This window comes from Callospermophilus lateralis, unplaced genomic scaffold (genome assembly GCF_048772815.1).
Source record: "Callospermophilus lateralis isolate mCalLat2 unplaced genomic scaffold, mCalLat2.hap1 Scaffold_62, whole genome shotgun sequence".
NCBI classification, from domain to species: domain Eukaryota; kingdom Metazoa; phylum Chordata; class Mammalia; order Rodentia; family Sciuridae; genus Callospermophilus; species Callospermophilus lateralis.
Window position 1 is genome coordinate 2524115 of NW_027514663.1, and position 20097 is coordinate 2544211.

Here is a 20097-nt window from a genome sequence, read left to right on the forward strand (position 1 = left end):
AGATTCTATGTATAAGCTTTTCCTTTACTTGGATATTAGTTTCTGTCAACCCACCTCCAAAGTGTAATGAACATATAGCCTTATGTGATTCCCAATCTTAAATAGGATCTTCTGAGTGAGACATTTCCCGACTTCCCAAACTTTATCTGGTTCTGTTAAGATAAAGAAAGCTTATTACAGAAATAAGGAAAACTATTGTAACACTTCCTCCTATTTTCTGGTAATAAAGGATGCACCAATTAACTTTAGGAGGGGAATATCTACCAAAATGTTCAATAAAAATGTTTAATCAAATTTAGTTACATTAAGATAAGGTGGTTTCATTATCCTATGATTTGAATTTTCCCACCTACTTTTGAGAAAATGGAATAGACTTTCTGCTATACAAGAGTATAGAATATATGGATTGCATTTGCCTTAAAATGTGGTTACTGCTTGCTACATTGAAGTGTGATGCTTAACATTATGTGTCAACTTGGCTTGAATAAGTCTCAAAATTTTGATGAAATTCCCTTACAGAGGTTGCTATGAAAATTTCTTTAGATGTGGCTGATATTTAAATAGATTTTCAGTAAGACAAAATACCTGTCATAATTTGATCCAATCATCTGAAGGCTTTATGAGAAAAGACTGAGTTCTTCTAAAGAAGCATGATTCTGCTGCCAGACTTCCTTTAGACTGAAACTACATCATCATCTCTTTTCTAGCCCACAGGAGTGCTCTGCAGATTTTAGAATTATCAATCTCAGCAAATGCCTAAAACTAAAGCTGTATCCCCTCTCCTCCCGCTACCCCTCCTCTCCTCCTCCTCCTCCTCCTCCTCCTCTTCCTCTTCTTCTTCTTCTTCTTCTTCTTCTTCTTCTTCTTCTTCTTCTTCTTCTTCTTCTTCTTCTTCTCTCTCTCTCTCTCTCTCACACACACACACAAACAAACACACACACACACACACACACACACACACACACACACACACATGCAAACAATCTATTGAATCTGTTTTTCTAATGAACCTTGACTAATACAGAGAGAATAGAGGGAAGTAAGAAAACTAATTTAACAAGTGCATGGATCACTCTTTCTATTAGTTATTTTAATTTCCCAAGAAACCCTAGAAAGTAAGTTTAATTATTATTGTAATTTAAGAGGAGAAAAAAATGAGTCCCAGAGAAGATAAGAGGTACTTTCCTGTATAATGGGAAGCCATGCAAAGAACCTACAATGACAGTCTTCATGCCTTCTGCCATTCTTAGATTACCTGCCTGTGAGAGACACTGGCTAGGGAAACTTGTATTAGACAGAGACAGCACTATGCTCCAAAAATAAGAGAGACTCTTTGGATTAGAGAAGGGCAAAAATAAACCTCAGAGTTATTGTTGGTAAGCTGTGATTGTTGCTGTGGTTTTTTTAAGCAATAATTTTTTTCTGACATTGTGCTGGTTTTCAGAGATTATGAGATAGTCCCCATTTTAAAAATAAAACACAAAAATATATTTCTTCATTCCATTAGTGAGCTGAGAATGGTTTTTATTTTCTTTCACGTCTTTTTGCCCAATTTTCTTGAAGCAGCCCCCACATTTGTAAATTTCACTGAGGCTAGACTAGGATAAACCTTTGTCCTTCAAATGGAGCATGTGTTTCTATTTCAAAGTTTGTGGCCCACGTGTACCTTGGGTAAGAACAATGAATGGAAAAGTTGCCAAAATTATAGTATCCTAGGAGAAAAGCAATGTAGACTAATTGTACTCTCTAAAGAGTAAAATAAAGAATAGGCTTCTTTGCTCAAAGCCAAAATTATTTCTATATATCACTAGTATTTAAAAGTTCCCAAGAAAGCATCCCAAATTTATTCTTAGGACTATAGAATATGATGGTCTTAAGGCACCACACTAGAGGTAGAAATGAGTTTGAGTGGATGACATCTTTTTAAATAGAGAGAAAGAGTTTTCTGATGTTAATATAAATGTATACTTTGATTGATTTTTTTGGAGACCTCTCAAAATATTTTAGATGAAAACATGAGTCAGTTAAAATATGATAATAAAATCAAATCTTTTGTACATATTTATGTCACTATATTTTTATTTTGGAACTGGTTTTAAGACTGAACTTAAATTTTATAGCAATGAGTTATCAATTTATTATTTCTGCTGTTTTTTCTCTTTTATATTGATCACTAGCAAAACACAAACTTGCAAAAGGAAATGTCAATATTTCAGACTAAGCAGAATGGAGGCTACCCTCTAACTTTTCTGACCTTAAATTCAGAAGAAATATATTCATAGGAGATATAGAAATCAAAAGCGAAAAAAGAAAAAGAAAATTAGCTCAACTGGGCTTAAAATCTGAGAGTAGTATTTAGAGCTAAGAAATAAATTTGAGTGAAATGCATCTTAGAATAAAAGCAAAACCAAAATTCCAGTGAAGAAACCAAACCATATATGTAAGATGAAAAGAGTAAGACAATTCATTGGAAAAGCTAAAATTCTAGTAGAAATAAGATTAGAAAGAAAAAGAAGATGCAAAATGGATGAAAATGAAAAGAGAAGATCTGTGATATCTGAATGCTGTGAGAGTTTTATTTAGCAGGGCAGAGGCTCCTCCATTGCCTTCAGGTTGGATGAGTCCCCAGGCCTTTCTAACGAAAGAGTCGCATATTGTGATTTCCTCATTTCTCTCTAATGATGACACTTTCAAAAAGTTCTTCCTTAGCTCTGATATTTGGAACTTTTTCCCACTCACCAAAATTCAAAATAATTATTAATTGGAGAAACTGTTTTTTTATGAAAACAAATGCTGCTCTTTGATGATTTTCTCTATTCATGTTAGTTTTAATGCTTTTACAACTTATTGGTGTCTTTCCCCTTACTAAACATGACTATTTTGTTTTAATTAATTTTAGCATTTACATGAAAGAATACTTTGTATAGATTCATTTATTTAGTGTTTTGACTTTAATAACACTCTCTGGGAATAAAGTTATTTTCCATTATTTTGTTATTGTTGTTGTTTTTCCAAATGAAATTATGCTCTTTTTATGCATGGTGTTATATTTGAAGAATGCTAATGCAATAATGAAGCCATACTCAAGCTAATTCATAGCCAAAAATGTTGTTTAAGCACCCACCAATATTGTGACTCCCTTTTAAGCTACATTTTTATGCACTTCCTTTTGTTTGCTGTTATTTCTAGGGTCTTGAATTTCCAACTAGACTATAAAATCCTCCATAATAGCAACAGTATTTTAATGCTTTTATGACCTCCATTGATATTGGTATAGTGCTCAGTAAAATGTGCATTTGAATGAGTGTGTGTTGAATTGATACAGTTCTTAAACATGCATATAATTGAGTCATGTGACATCTCTGAGTTGCCAAGTTTTTGAGTTAAAAGGTACTTAAATTAAAGTAGCTAGCTTCCTTAAAATTGATAAGATTTTTCTAAAATCTCATCATTCCTAATTCAATTTGTTAAAAAACATGCATATTTCAAGAGCCAACAATTTTAGAATATCACTTATTCAATTGCATTTTTGCTATTTAACTTTAGAAAACTTAAATAAATCTTATTTAGTATACATCTTTTCTTTTTGGCAAAGAATATACTTAAAGAGTTAGAACTACATATGTTCATTTTTGGCAAGAATTCTTACTATATTGGCAAGGTTCAGTTGTTTCTTTTAAGATATTTGTATTTCTTAAAAGCCTCACAACAAACAATAACAATATGTGAATTATGTGAAACTGAAGTTCATTCTGTATGTTGTGTATAGATTTATCTTCTCATATACTAAAATATTTGCTATCCTAAACACATTTATACTGGCTCTGGTGCAATATAAACCTTTGGTAGCTCTCAGTTTTCCTAAACATTTTTTTAAAAGTTTTTTTCCTGTGGTTGTTCTAGCTCAGAATTCTTTTTGTGTGTGTTAAAGTTCTTGACTTAGAATTTTTTTAAAAAGTGTAAGAATTATAAAAACTTTCAGATCCATGTTGTCTTAGAGATTTATTGGTTAAAATTTTGTTGAGAGCCACAGCCGAAGGGGCCCCAGCAAACTTCCAGCTGCCAGCAAACTTCCAGACTGCCGGCTGATGATTGGCTCACAGTGGCCCCAGCAACATCTAGCTGATTGGCTCCTCTGCGGTGATGCTCATTGGAGATGCTCATTGAGCTGTTTCCCGGCCCTTTCAGACTACCAGCTGATGATTGGCTCACAGCGGCCCCAGCAACATCTAGCAACATCTAGCTGATTGGCTCCTCTACGGTGATGCTCATTGGGCTGTTTCCCTGCCCTTTCAGACCACGGAGCTGCTCATTGGGGGACTTTTTTGGCTCCGCTCATGCGACCCAGCCAATCAGCCTCAAGAGCAGGAGGATTGTGGGAGGAAGAGGCTGGGTTGGTGTGTGTGGCTTGTGGGAAGCCGGTGGTGGCATTTGGGCTCTGAGGGTTTTTTCCTGAGGAGCTGTTTTGTTTGGCGTGTGTAGTTCTAAAAATAAAGTTAGTTTCTTTTGACAAGTTGCTCCTGAATTGTGCCCAGCCAGTCTGCGTAACTGACTGCGTAACAGCCAGACAGCGTAACCTTTTAGTACTCAAAGCTACTCTTTTTTTAATATATACTTTTTAGGTGTACATTGACAGAACACAATGCCTTTATTTTTATGTGGTGCTGAGGATCGAACCCAGGTCCCACCCACACTAGGCGAGCAAATCCCAGCCCTCAAAGCTACTTTTTATGTGAAGTTGCCTGTGTGCTTCTCTCTTTCTCTCCTTCCCTCACTGAATCTTGATTTCTATGTTATCTATTTGTCAAAGCCATCAGACTTCCATCTGTTTAATAAAAATAGTGTAAATGAAACATTAGTTTTGTTATAATTACTTGGTACCTTAATAATTTTAAAGATTTTTTTATCAATTTCTTTTGGTATTTATGCTTGTAAGAAAAAATTAACATTGACATTCATACAAATACTATTAACATTCTGAAAATGGTAAATCCACATAATGAAAAATTTGTGTTCACTTTTATGTGCAAAATACAATAATTAAACAGTTTAGGGTAGTTTTTCAGGGCTATTCTGTAAATTTTTATCCAGGATATGAGGCCTGAACATATTTTGAAGCAACTGTGTTTAGGGAAGTGAAAATATAATATACTGGAATTATGTGAAGAGGGTAAAGAGATCAAGAAAGTTCAGATATGTCATTATTTAGAGTTAGACTAAAAGGAAAGGTAGCAGAATACAACAGTTACTATTATGGTATTATGTAAAAATGTGGATGTGTAACCCATGTGATTCTGCAATCTGTACTTGGGGTAAAAAAGGGAGTTCATAACTCACTTGAAGCTAATGTATGCTAATGTATGAAATATGATATGTCAAGAGCTTTGTAGGGTTTTGAACAACCAATAAAAAAATAAAAAAATAAAAAAAAATAGAGTTAGACTTCATCCTTTAGTTGGTTTAGAATTGTAAAAAAAATAAAAAATAAAAAAAATTGAAAATTGAACAAGACAGTATGTTAAATTGAAAATTGAACAGGACAGTATGTGATATGTATTGGAAGGTAATAAGAAAGATAATTCTTTTTGTTCTTTTTAGACAATTTCTAGGGTGGCTCATGGGCCCCAGGCAGAGAGATCAGAGTAAGGTGGAATTATATCACTTATTAAAAAGAAATAAGAACTCAAGAGAGAAGGAAGGAGTTTAAATTTACCTAATAAAATACCTTCCTTAGCCTTTTTTTGACAACAGATAAGTAATGTGCAGATGTAGTGACAAGATGTAGAGCAAGGCACATCTCCCACACCAGCCACATGAACACCCAATAATCATCACACTTATGAACCAAAAGTATATTTATTCTATTTTTATAAGTTATATTAAAGATTGTTGTCATGATGAAATAAATGATTAAAGTTTAATTCTTTTTTATATAGGTCATAAAATCCATGCAATTATATCTTGGTTAGTATAACAGATTGAATCATATCATAATTTTATCATAATCATATCATAACTTCATGATATACAAAGAAATTTGATGTCAGGAAAATAACTAAAAGAATGGTCTGAATACTTCTTTTCTGCTATTTTTTCCATTTTTTCTGAACCTTTCATTCTGTTATAATTCAGTTATCAATTTCATTTATCAATGGACATGTATGAAGTTCTAACATATTTCAAACTAAATGTACTTGAGAAGTTCACTTGAAGTATGCATTTTAGTGTAAAACAGGAAGTTATATAAACTTATCTATGTCCTTCTCGATTCTGACCATCCTTATTGCTATTCTCCTTTCAGTACTCAGAATCAAACTAAATATCTCTGCTCAGTCTTTGTCAGTGCCAGATTTAGTATTTGTGCCATTTAGTATTTATGCCCTATCAAGTTTCTTAACCTTTTTGATGCCATAGATTCTTTCTATGAATTTTGCTTAAAAATATTTACATCATAAAGTTTTGAGACTTAGATAAAATAAAAAATTATTTAGAATATATAGTGCCTCAAAGAGATGCTAACGCTATATGTCAATAATATCTTGGTGTATCTTTAATATTACTTGTTTGCATTTTAAATCCTATCAGAAATATGTTTCAAAATTTATTTTTATAAAATAGAAAAAAATCTAGCACTGACAAAGATTGAGGATAGACAAATTTTAATAAATATGAAATTTTTAATAAAAATTCCTGTGTTATCATTATAGGTTTTTTTCTCTATATGTTTTACCTTATCAAATTAAACAGCTAAAATTGATATTTCTAAATATGAAATTAAAACCAACTGTGGCTCTACAGTGATCTTTAAAGAATATTATAATTAATGATGTTCTTATTAAGATAGTATGTCCAGATATCTATGCTAATTTTCAATTTTGAAAGCCAAGGTAAAGAGCACATGCATTAAATTTGACATTAGGATAGGATAATTTTTCCTCAGTTTGCCCTTGTTTTAAATAAACTATTCCCCTCCCACTGTGGCAAAAGATGTGTAGAATTTATTCATACTTTACTCTTCAAAAAGTTCTTAAGAGTAAAGGAAATGTCATTTAATATTTTATGACATATCAGTTGAGGAAAAACTATGTGAATTCTCCTTTAACATCTAGATGAATTTTCCCTCTCCTTGCATCCCCTTAAAATGTGGAAGAGCTAATTAAGGTGTGGAGCATTACAGAGTATTTTATGGATTGCTGCAATTAAGTGCACATCTCCAAGCAACATAGAGCCATTATGCAAAACCATTGTGAACAGATGATACATTGAGCAGCACAGCTCTGCTGTGTATCTAGTCCTTGATACTGAGAAATACTGCACTTGAGATGAAATATGCAAATAGAAAATCCACACAAGGCCATAGTGAGAAGGCCAAAATGCCACCCTTTGTTGGTTTCAAAATGAGAAATCCATTTCTGCTGCATAATCAAGTTAAAATAGAAAAAGAAATCCGTCAAAGAAAATTCAGATATTTCTCCTCCTTTTTGCTTCTTTGTAAAATAATTCTTTGACATTTGCCACTAGAGATAAATAGAAGAATTATTTTCACTGCATATTATTCCTCTGGGGTGATTTTATACTTTTCTTAATTTCCTAACATTTTTCCTCTTGTATTTACTCTAATGAGAGAAAATGGTGATGAACCATTACTCAAGAAGTCATCCATGATCATTGCTTTATTTATACTTTTCCACTCTCTGAGTTACCTTGAGAAAGAGTCTTTTCATTATTTTCTTTCTCCAGCTTAAGTACAAAAATAATAATAAACAAATAAATGTGTATACTTTATTTTCCTAATAGGATAAAATGATTGATAAATGGTGAAATGATTTTTATTTAGGTAAATAAATTTTTAGTTGTTTCTCTTTTGTGTTCATCTCAGGTGCACAGGGGTCATCTCATGAATTTCTGCATTTTGTCTCATGCTATTCTCCTAACTCACCTTTTTCTTATCCTTCATCCCTAATGCCCACTTCTCTGTTTATGCAGATTTCTAATGAGTTTTATGTATGTACTTGGATAAATATAAATATGTCTCACTAAATAAGTCTCCTGTGCTTAATTCATATAGCTATAATTCAATTTTATACATTTGAAATTGTACAAATCCAGTATAATTATCTTAACATTGTCTCCAACTTCTCCTGATTATCTCTAATTCTGGCATTTCTGTGAACAATGCCAAAATAAAGCAATCATGTCTATGTTTTTTTCCAAACTTTTTAAAAAATTGCTCTAAACTTAAATCTATGAGTAAAATAACTGGAACAAAGGATATATTACATTTAACTTCATTCATAGTCAGAATAATTCAATGATCTAAATTTTCATTTAAGTATTAATTTTGTATACATAAATTTAGAGTATTCATATATTTAAAGATTTTCTGAGCAAGATGTAGATACTATTTATTTTATGTCTTGAGATATATGGATCTCTCTTTTTTAATTTCAAGAGAAAAAATTAGATTCATAGAAAAATTGAGGGAAGTTACAGAGACTTTTTATATACTCCTTGCCCCACATGAGCAGAGCTGCCTCAAGTTAACATTCTGTGCCACTAATAATATATTAACATTTGTTATGAGTGTGTGTGTGTTATAGTCCTTGAAATTATACTGATATAATCAATATCCAAAATAGATAGTTTTTCTATCTAAATAGATAGTTTTTCAATATCCAAAATAGATAGATTTTCTTTTTAACCTGGCAGATTTTAATTTTTAATATTTAAATGTTTGAATTATTAAAAAGTTAGCGATATTCTTTTATTTCCTTCTAGCTCTCTAATGTGATGGATTAGACTGTAAGGCTTCTTGATATTGAACCATGTTTGCATTGTTGGGATAATGCCCAATTGATTATGTATTTTTTTCTTTAAAAAACAACCTTTTCCTATTCTGGTGAAGGAGACATAACACAAAATTTCCTCTTGTGATTACTATGAAGCATACAGTTCTGTGGCACCCAACTAACACCACCATGCCATGTATTGTTTTGTAGTACATCATTAAATTTTCTTGTCAGGATTTTGTATCTAAAACCAGAAGTGAGGAAAAATGAGACCATAATTTCATTGACTTGAATTCTTGCTCACTGATTTGGGAACCCAGGTTTCCTAGCCTTCTAAATAAGCTGGCAGCTTTCACTCTGTTTTCTAGAAATCCTTGCATGGGAGCGAAAGCAACAGTTTCCTCCAGGCACATGAAGAATCACCTATAAAACCTCCCTGCTGGTGTCTCTGTGACATTTTTGGGTGCATTTGAGTGTAAATATTTTATGGTTACTTTTTGTCTGTGCTAGGCAAGCACTCTATTGTTGAGCACACCATTCTTTTAAATATAACCCAATGGCACTCTTCAGTCCCCTGCCTGGCCTCTCTGCCAGGCCCTATCTCTGATTCACCTCTTTTTCAGCTCCTGGTTGTGTTCTTCTAACTGGTACTGGAGCTGCTTTCTCTGCTGCTCTAGAGAAAAGTGACTAAAATCCTCTGAAGCCACAGTCTGCAAAGGAAAGAGAGGGTTGAGTCTGGGATTCTGAAGCTGAAGCTTCCAGGCGCTGCACACTCCTGAAGATTCAAGTCCACCTTCCTCCCCTTCCAAATATCTTGGGAGCAAGGTCATAGACAGAGTGAAGAAGGAGTGGGACCCAGCTGGCTGCAGGAAGCAAGCCTAGGGTCCACCACCTTGCTGATGGGAGGGCCAGTGCCATCCCTCCTCCCAAAGTCCTCACTTACCCCCATGGCCTCCTGGAAGGATCTGGAAGGATGATAGCCACAGAATGACTGACTTACTGATCTCACTCAGTAAGACCAAGGGATCATAGACATAGCTGGTAAGGGAACCCATTAGGCAAGGTCAAGGACATGACACCCTCTATGGGGAAGAGGGTTGGGGGGCGTGACTACCAGCTGGGTCCAGGAAGGGACAGGCAAGGAGGAGGCAAGGGCAGAAAATGAAGATGGACAGAAGGATGAACATAAGTATGGATGCAGAGAAGCAAAAGCAAAAAAGAAATAAAAAATAGTAATAATATCCCAAATCAAGATGCATAATCACACAGAAAGTACATGTGAGGGCAACACAAAATCTGATAGGTAACAAGGAGGACATTAGACTCAGAGAAAGAGGTCACACCTCTCTCTACCCCATCTCCTACATCCCTTGACTATTAGGTCTAGGGGCTGGAACAGGGATGCTATAATCCACTGGGTTTTCTGGACTCAGTTTAGAAGGAGGTACAGGAGGCATTTTCATGAAGAAAGTCTTCAGACACAGGCCAAAGTGGCATGCCACTCATAGAGGGCTGTGGAAGGCAGGAAAGGTCAGGGGTTACAGCTTAGGAGGAGAGGGCTGAAGACCAGAATGGCTGGTGTCAGTGAGAGGTGTCTAAGGCATACTAGGGAGTCAGGAGCTGTCCAAGATATAAACCAGTGGTGTTAGGGTTTACATCTGATGCTGAAAACACACAAACAAACAAAAAATACCAAAACTATAGAGCATAAGGATCCATCAGATGGATAGAGATCTGGGGTTAGGGGCACTCCTAAAAGACAGGAACACAAACTGTCAGTCCAGCACGAATTCCACCAGCAGATCTTCTCCCAGCATCCTGAGCATCAGCAGACAGATGCCACAGGACAACATCCTGCCCTCCTCAACCTCAGGAGACTCCCAGGACAATGTGCTGCTGACTTGCCTTCCTTCCCTCCAGCCCAGGAACGTAGCAAAGAGGAAAAGTATGGCCCAGGACTCAGCATTCCTGTGGCTGGGCTCAACTCATTAGGGCCTCAGCTGGCCCCACTCACTGTCTTCTCACACAACATTCTGGGCCCCCACCTTGCTCTTCTTGCCAAAAGGCCAGCGCTTGGCACAACTATGGCCAGGGCCCTGGAACTTAGGCTCTCCATCTGAGCAGGTGTCCAGGCCATTTTCTGAGTGTGCACAGATCACCGGCTGGCTGAAGTCCTCAAATTCCACATCACCAGGGTGGGCATAACCTGACTTGTGCACCTCAATGAGAATCTGGGTGTCCTGGGGGAAGGAACAGTGGTTGGGCAGTCAGGGGCAAGGCCCTACCTAGTTTGGGAGATTCCCACAGTGCCCACTCATTGGCCTACTCAGGCACCCACATTCTTGGTATCCACAGTTTAAGCAGCCACCTTCATGTCCTCAAAGCACTTGGTAATGATGAGTAACACCTGCAGTTCCATCTCTGACAGCAGCCAGTAACCTGATTTACTGATCTCACTGAATGTGGCTCTATACTCTTCCTTGACCTGCAGTTTCTGTGGGGACAGGGAAAAGGCATGAAACACATGAGTGGAGGCAGATCAGGTATAAAGCATTCTGCAAATATGATGGTGCCCTAACTGTCAGCACTAGCTCCTGCCCAGTGGGGTGGGGAAGACACACTCCAGTAGGTGAAGCTGCAACATAGGGCTGGGGGTTGAAAATGAGTTATATAAGAACTGTAAATTGCTTCAGGTCAATTTGGTATCACTTGTGTTTTGACACAAAGTTATGGAGTATATCTTGTTTCCAATGTTTATTTAGTATAAGTGATTTCGGATCTGTATGTACTTTTTTGGGTAAATTATTTTATTGAAATTATTATTTGAAATAATAATTTTTTCATTGAAATAAAAATTTACAAAGAATAGGTAACTATCCCCAAGGAGTTTATTGATTAAAAATATCAACTGGTTGGCTATTTTATCTGCACATAATTAGTGGAAGTTTTAGTTGTTTCATACTGATTGGACTGAAGTAAATTTGAACATATATTTAAGATAAATATGAACTCTGATAAATTTTAAGTTATTCACTTCATAAATTATATTTTTGGAAAAAACTCATGGTACTTTTAGTTGAGGAAAGTAAATGTCGTATCTGGAGCTTGGCCCCAAACAAAGAAAGGCACCTTGAATTATTCATTCTCAGCAAGTAACATTTCTTTCCATACCTTTATTCATCCACTATATAGCTATTGTAAATCAGTGAAACTATTTTGCAGTAAATTCAGAAGATATGAATATCCTCTTCTAACCAGTTATCTATCTCAATTTCTTTAGGAATAACGAGCAGCACCTATGTTCCCAATGGAACCTGGAGGAAATTAACAATAATGTTGAGGAAATAGGTCCTCCATATGATTAGATTGGTTTTATATCCATCAATCAATCATTCAATAAATGTTTTGAACACTAACCAGCATTGTGTTCCACAGATACATGGTGATGTATCTGTGGAAAACAAACAGACAAACATTGTTTTTTTTTTTTTTTTAAATTCTTGTCTTTCTTTATAAAATTTGCATTGTTGTTAGGTTAAATAAACCAAGTTATTGATTGCTTAGCATAGTTATATTCTTCAGCTATTATTTTCACTATACTTAGTATTCCAAAATAATGATAGTTAATCTCATTAAATAATGGCTAATTAACAAGATTTTAAATTGGTACATTTCTGGGAAGCCCCTTGGAATATAAAACAATAAACAAACAGAGGCCCAATATTCCCATTTGACAAGACACAATTATTTGCCTTAATTAAATCAATATTTTCAGAATTATTGTGGGGATAAATTTGTTAAACTGGTGCTTCAAGGAATTTCAGGTTTCTTGTAGTTCTTGTAAAATCAATTCTTTTATATTATTTGGGGAATGGAAGCAAGTGCAAGTTTAGAATTTTATTTTTGTCAGGGTAACCAATTTTTGAAAAGCTAAGCTTGGTTTCTTTCTTCTGACTTATAAAATAAGAGTCAAGAATTATCTTCCCAAATGAGTATAAAATACTAAATATCAATATTTACCTCCAACTCGTAGATTTAGGCAAATAATCATTTGAAAAATTAAAGAAACTTGTTTAATGTAATAAACTCAGGGGTGTGCTTCTACTGAACTACTCCTCAGCCCTTTTTGTTTTGTGAGACAGGGCCTCACTAAATTGTCCAAGTTGTCTTGGAGCATGCAATCTTCCCACTGAGACTCTGGAGTCACTGAGATTACAGGCCAGCATGATACTATATGGAGCTTACATGGAGCTTATGGAAAGGTAAGAATAATGCATATGTGTGTATCTTATACATAAATATATGCTTAGTCTGAAATATATCTGTGAGCATAAACTGTGTGTGTGTATGTATATATTATGGTGGTGCTAGGTGCTCTGAAGTCAGTGAAGGGCTATAATGCAGTGGGCAGGGATGGGCTCCCTGATAAGGTAACAAATGAACAAAACATAAAAGTGAGAAAAGGGACCATTTGAATAGATGTACAAAGACAATAAAAGCAGCAGAAACTCCCTCACAAAATCAGACACACTGACTTATCAACTTGGAGTTATAGGACTGAAATCTACATTAAACCCAGGGAGAAAAAATCCCAAGTTAAGAATATTATATACAAGATTGACCAAATTATGGGCATGCACAGATGTGGCATAATGAATCCTATGATTATGTATATTTACAATATACCAATTTTTAAAAGTTATAGTCTAAGTTGAGTGTGGTGGTGAATGCCTGTAATCCCAATGACTCAGAGTGAGGCAAGAAGATCTGGAGATCAAAGCCTGCTTCAGCAGCTTAGTAAGGCCCTAACCAACCTAGTGAGAACCTGAATCCATATAAAAAATAAAAATTCTGGAAATGTAGCTCAGGGTTAGAATGTCCCTGGGTTCAATCCCCAGTACCAAAAACCAAAAATAAAATAACAATAATTAAAATATAAATAAAAAAGAGAACATCTAAAAGAAACCCAAAAGAACATTATGCATCAAAGATCAATAATCAGATTAACAGAAGATTTAACAACTGCTGCAGACACAAGCAGATAAAAGAGATTTCCAAAGGACTGAACAACAACAACAACAACAACCTGTCATTCTAGAGATTTATGACTAGTTAAACTATAACTAGAGTAGGGGCAGGAAAGGACAGCTTTCTCCCTGAAATAAAAACTATTAAGCTGTTTTTAAACAATTAAACCACATATTTTGGTGCACACCAGTAATCCAAGCAGCTCTGGAGGCTGATAGCAGAGGATCGCAAGTTCAAGGACAATCTCAGCAACTTAGTGAGGCTTTAAGGAATTCAGGGAGATGCTGTCTGTAAGTAAAATATAAAAAAAAAGGGCTTGGGATGTGGCAACCCTGGATTCAGTCCCCAGTACAAAAAATAATACATCTGAATAAAGCAAAATGACCCCAGAGAAAAGGTATCATTTGAAGGAGGAATAATTCACACAATACAATTGAAAAAGATCTTTATCATTGTGGAATTAGAAAATACATAAACAAAGAAACAAAATGGAGTCAGGTGACAACAGTGTTCTGAGGAGAGCAAGATGAGAGGTGTGTCAGAGCAATCTGGAGAGGAAGGGCCCTGCTTTGGACAGGGCAAGTTTTCTTTATCAACATCAGCACAACTGAACTTCTGAGCCAGAACAGTCCTTAGGGTGGGAGCTGACCTGGGCATGAAAGGATGTAGACAACACCTTCCATTTTAACAACCAAAAGTGTCTCTAAACAATATCACAGGCCCTTAGGCCCGCTCCTGAGGGCCCTAGAAAGAGGTGTCCAAGAAGGCAGGGGCTGGCCTGGGTTGCCAGGAGGTGCAGAGAGGGACCCAACTCCAAGCTGGCCCCAGCATGTCCAGGCACAATCTAGAGGGGCCATCCAATTACTAGTATCCAACAGGATCTCAAAATTACACTTCTGTTTCTGAGCTGGAAAGGGGACTGATGTGATGTTTGAGCAACTCCAGCGGGTACAATAGGGTCCTCTCTGCTGCCTTGATATCATTTTCCAGATTTTCCTGAAGCCACTGGCAAAGCGACCAAACCAGAAAGACCAGTAACACCAGGCTCAGAGCCCCCAGGGCAACCACAGCCAGCCACATAAGCCATAGGTATTCCATGGGGGCCTGAACCTCCAGGTCACTGAGGGGCCCACTATCACAGCCACAAGATACCCCTCAACAGCCAGCCATGTCCCCTACTCCTCTGAAAAGCAGTTGTAGGCCCCAGCATGGTGATATTGGGCAGTCATCACCACCAGGGCTTGGAGATGGGCATCATAGTGGATGGAGCCTGGTTCATCTGCAGGTAGGTCCTGGCCCTCAAAGATCCAGCGGGCATAGGCCAACTTGGAGGAGAGGGACAGGGAAGTACCAAGTCTGTGCCCACTACCATTGTGATGTTTTTCAGCATTCACCTGACTGTAGCAACAGAGAGAGAATGTAGCAGAGTCAATGCAAGAGACCAAGGGCCAGGGAGGTGTGATGTGGAAAATCCACCTAAGGACCACAGCCCATCTGGAGTGGAGGGGAACACAAAAAAGCTCACCTTTCTTAGTGCCATGAATGTCACAAAAGCCTCTGGTATCTGAGATCCCCATGTTCTGAACAAGTAGAGATCTGGCAGAGGAAAGGGGTGTCAGAAGCATGGTTCCAACCACCGTATCCACACACCTTCCTGGTCCCAGCCCTTGCAGAACCCAGCTCACCCAGAGTAGCTGGCCACAGACAAACAGTGACTAGTGTTGATGCTCCAGGCAGAGTAGGAGTCCCGCGCAAGGACACAGTCTGCGCAGATGTGGTACTTCACAGAGTCTGCCAGGGGCAGCTGGACCAACTGAGAGCAGGAGCCAGCAAAGAGAAGCTTCTGTGGGAGAAGAGGAGTGAGAGGGTTGGTAGGGCCACATGCATCCCAGGGCTGCTCAGACTCCAAGAAGCACAAGCATGAGAGGTGCCCATATGAAGAAGAGGCAGAAGACAGCACTGCAAAGGAATGTGCAAGTCTCAAGAAAACAGGGAGGCTATACACACAGAAGGCATGAAACATTTTCCTCCAGTGCCCTTGGCTCTCACAATAGCACCAGCACAGCATAAGGTGTTCTCTGTTTGAATGGTAACTGCCAATCTGAGTGTTTACACAACCCCATATTCTTTCTGCTGTTACTCCATGTGCTGGGAAACAATTTTAAGTGATAATAGCTGCAAAAGGCAAACAAATCATCATCCAGAGGATGCTGCAAATGTGTATGAGGGTTAAGGAAAAAGACAACACTTCAGGGAACATGGTGGGGAATCAGCGGGTCAGGCCCAGTGCACCACTGGGGACTAGGCAGAAACCAATGCTGGGAGGGCACCATAAACATGTCAAAGCTGGGGAAGTCTGGCGAGTATGGAGAGGATCAGAGAGGAGGCTGTAAGCAGAGTCCTGGACCCACATAGAGGTGTCTAAAAAAAAACATGTGTTTTCTCCAGGACTAATTCTGGGAATGCAGCCCTGCAGGGACCAGGGTATACATAATGCTCCTGTGGAGTGCCAATCCTGTCAGCACACACCCTGACTTCCCAGGCTTGCCCTGAGCTTACTTAGGTGTGCTGAACTGGCCAACCATGCCAACCTGATTTGGGGATGGTGGAGTGGGTGCAATGGCAGTGCATGGAGTCTAATTAGCTACCTTGCTTGGTGACAGCACAAGGCTTTCCACATTTTTCTTATCAAACACTTACAGTTATTCAATCAGGTAGACCCCAGGCCTCAGGATCACAGCCTTGAGCAGCCAGCCATCTCCTGGAAAAGTCTGGAGAAGGGAGTGTCAATGACAGGGAATGAGGCTCTTGGGTGTCTCCCAGCCCCAGACACACCCAAGAGCTTACCTACCTGTGCCAATGAACAGCAGTGTATAGATGGCTTTGTCAAATCCTGTAAATTGGTCAGCCACCAGGTGGGTGAAGTTGGTGTTTTCATGAGCAGGGGCTGGCCCCATGAAGGCTCTACCTGCTTGTCCATCAGTGGGTGCTTCTTGATGAAGATGAGGGTTCTGTCAGCCAGCTCCAGAGAACTGGTGTGACCCTGGTGATGGCGCCAATTGTTGATGCACTTGTGGGGGTAGGGGTATGGACAGGGGAGCTATCAGCTGTTGGGAGGCCACTGGAACTGACAGGGAACACTTCCTGCCCAAAAGACTCACTGAACCAGGCTGGGGGCTGGGTACTGGGTCAGTGTATTGACCCCACTTCTGCACTTCCTCAAACAACCCAGGGTTGGTTTCTGCCTAGTCCCCAGTGGTGCTCTGGTCCTGACCTGCTGGTTCCCCACCATGTCCTCGGAACACCCACTGGATCTCTTCCAACTGGTACTCACAGACTGAGGAAAGGTCCACATTACCCCTGTTGCAATGAGAGAGGGATCTCAAGGGTCAGGTCCGATGCCCACCTTAACATCTCACCCCAGCTCCAGAGATTGCAGGAATGTAGGGATCAGCAGAAAATGCTCATGGGCAGAAGAATATACCAGCAGGCAGATCTAAGGTGCCACCAGGCAGGGCCTTGCCTTCTTTCCCCAGGGGCCTTTAAAAGGGGCAAGTGCTCAGTGTTCCAGACACTGACCACTTGGATATCCCTATAGGACAGCATGGTTCAGGCCCTCCCACCCACATACTGCCCTTGACGTGAACACCTGCTCATCCCCACCCCAGCATTCCTGGCCAACTCACCATCACATATGAAATACACCAAAGAAGGTGGTCTTGTGCCAGGAGGCACCCTGCAGGGTATGCACAGCCTGCAGCTGGTTGAAATAGAGCTGCTGGTTGGGCACTGAGCACCCCAGCTGTGACTTCAGGAATTTGGTCCACTTCTTCTGCAGTGTGTGTGCACCGGCTATGTCACTCTGGCAGATATCAAGGAGATGCAGTGGGTCAGCCGATGCCCAGCCCACAGGGTTCCCAGGGCTCATGCTGGGGGCTCAATACCTTGCAGACACCGGCAACTTGGGCCTGCAGCTGCTTGGTACAGCAGTCGTATTCCACCACCCTCTCACTGAAGAAGTACACCTTGTCGTCATCCCCTGTGATGCTCCCCACACTCTCAGGGACATAGGCAGAGGCAATGAAGTGGGGCCCTGCAGCAAGGCAAGGAGGTTCAGTCATGAGGTGACAAGGACCTCACAGGTTTCCCACCCTGGGCTTCCCCAGTCCTTCTCCCTGCTCACTGTTGAGCCATAAGGCCTCGTACTCTGCCTTCATGGGGTGATAGGGCCCCATGTTCTGGAGGATGACAGGCTGGGTGCCCAGGAAGTTATTGAGGGTGGCTGAGTACAACTCACCATCTGTGGGAAATGGAAGGACGGTCAGGCCATAAACAAGGTGTAGACACCCAGAGTGTGTCAAGTTCCAAGGAACTCACCCAAAACAGGCACAGCCACTCACCTACAAGAAGGCCAGTGTGGCCCTTAGCTGGGTCATAGGGACAATTCCCCTTCCCGTCATCAAAATCTTCATGCTCCAAAGTGAAGGTGAGCATGTTCTAGAGGCAGAAGGAGGATGAGCATGAGGGCAGGACCCCATACTGGAGGCCAGGGTGGCAGGCAGCCAGGGTGGGGCAGCAATCACAATGTAGGTGCACTTGGGCTAAAAGGCGTAGGTACCACAGACATACATATGGGAGGTGTTGTAAGGCTGCAGGAAGCAGATGCAGTTGAAACACTCCATCTTGGGGATAAAGGGATCAGTCAGTGAGACCCCTAGGTGAGGGCCACTAGTGCCGAGGCTAAAGAGAGGTCTGACCTCCTATGACAGTACTCCAGGGAAGAGTGCCCTGTGAGGCTCAGGAGGCCAGCAGAGCCTGAGCATCCACATGGTTGCTCTTCCCTTTCTCAGAACACTCGATCTTCTTCTCAGCTGGTGCCTCCCAGAAGATCTAGTGGACAAGGAATATGGTAATGTCATAAGTAGATGCAGAGAAGGATGATTCCCTGTGGGAAATCTTGATCCTCATCCTCCAGAAGCTTCTTTCAGTAGAGGACAGAAGCCCCTAGCCACCAGCAAGGAGCCCTGGCACTTGTCTTCCAAGTCACTCAGGAGGCTGAGGCAGAAGTATTACAAATTGAAGGCCAGCCCTTGCAACGTAGTAAGAACTTGTATGTAAATAAAGTTTGAAAAGGGACTGGGAATGCAGCTCATAGAGTGTCCCTGTGTTTAAGCTCAAGTACATGGGTATGTTTGGGGGGAGTCCCATAGTACTTCATCATGGCATAATCCAGTAAGTGCCATAGAAGGGAAGAGAGAGCTTGCTGATCCTGATGGGGGTTGGGAAGGCCTGGGGGCACACTATTTGATGAGATACCATGTGGTTTAATTGGGTCAAATGGTGGTTGCATTCCAAGCTTTCTGAGGAATCTCCATACTGCTTTCCAGAGTGGCTGTACCAATCCAAATTGATTTATTCTAAGCAATTGTCTTCCCATGTCTTTTAAGTTTAGAGGCAAGGAGTTCTTTTTCCAAGGATGTCATGCCACTTTTTAAATTATTGTTGAAACTCTAAATATGTGTAGCTTTTCATCCACCCTTCCCACACACAAGTAAATGAATATCACAGTATCTCACTGGATCTCCAGTGCCCATACGTGTTTGCAGCTGATGGCAGGGTTGAAGTTTTGTGGCAGATATTAGACAGCACAGGCTCAGAATGTTTCTCCCCTCCTTATTTTCCATCCTTTTATCATTGGAGATGGAGCCCAGCAGCCTGTTTGAATCCTTAGGTAGTGTGACCCTAGAATATTGGTGGCATTATTTCTACTCTCCATTAGGCACCAATAGCAAAAAAGCAAATTGGGAGCACACTTATAGCATCTGCAGTATGTATGAAGTTTGTGTGCATCTGTTGGGCCACAGTGATGAGATAAATCCTCTTTGTTAATATGTGACTTGCAACTTGAAGCCTCCCCAGTCTCTGAATTATAAACCAGGTTGCTCTGTGGGCAGCCTTTCAGCCAGAGAACACATGGAACAGAGCAAGGGATAATCCTGGGAATGCAAAGAGCACACTGGAATTTTTTTTCCTTTCCCTTTTGGTGGTGACTTTAGGTAACGGCTTCGTCAAAACCTGGCTGATTCCATAAAGCCTTGCAAGTAAGGGCTGCTAGAAATGAGAGCACACTGAAGTATGTCATCAAAAAAAGAACAAGGGGCTGCTCTTGTAACATGCACTCTAGTACCTTGACCCCTCTCCTAAAAACTATAGTTCCGAGTCAGGCGTGGTTGTGCATACCTGTAATCCTAGTGGCTCTAAAGGCTGAGGCAGGAGGATT

The 20097-nt window shown here is 39.6% G+C and overlaps 2 pseudogenes; both read right to left on the bottom strand.

The window, feature by feature from the left end:
• Window positions 1-5745: 5745 nt before the first annotated feature.
• On the bottom strand, window positions 5746-5854 carry LOC143389786 (small nucleolar RNA U13; annotated as a pseudogene).
• Window positions 5855-9397: 3543 nt separating this feature from the next.
• Window positions 9398-19411, bottom strand: LOC143389765 (semaphorin-4C-like; annotated as a pseudogene).
• Between the last annotated feature and the right edge of the window lie 686 nt (window positions 19412-20097).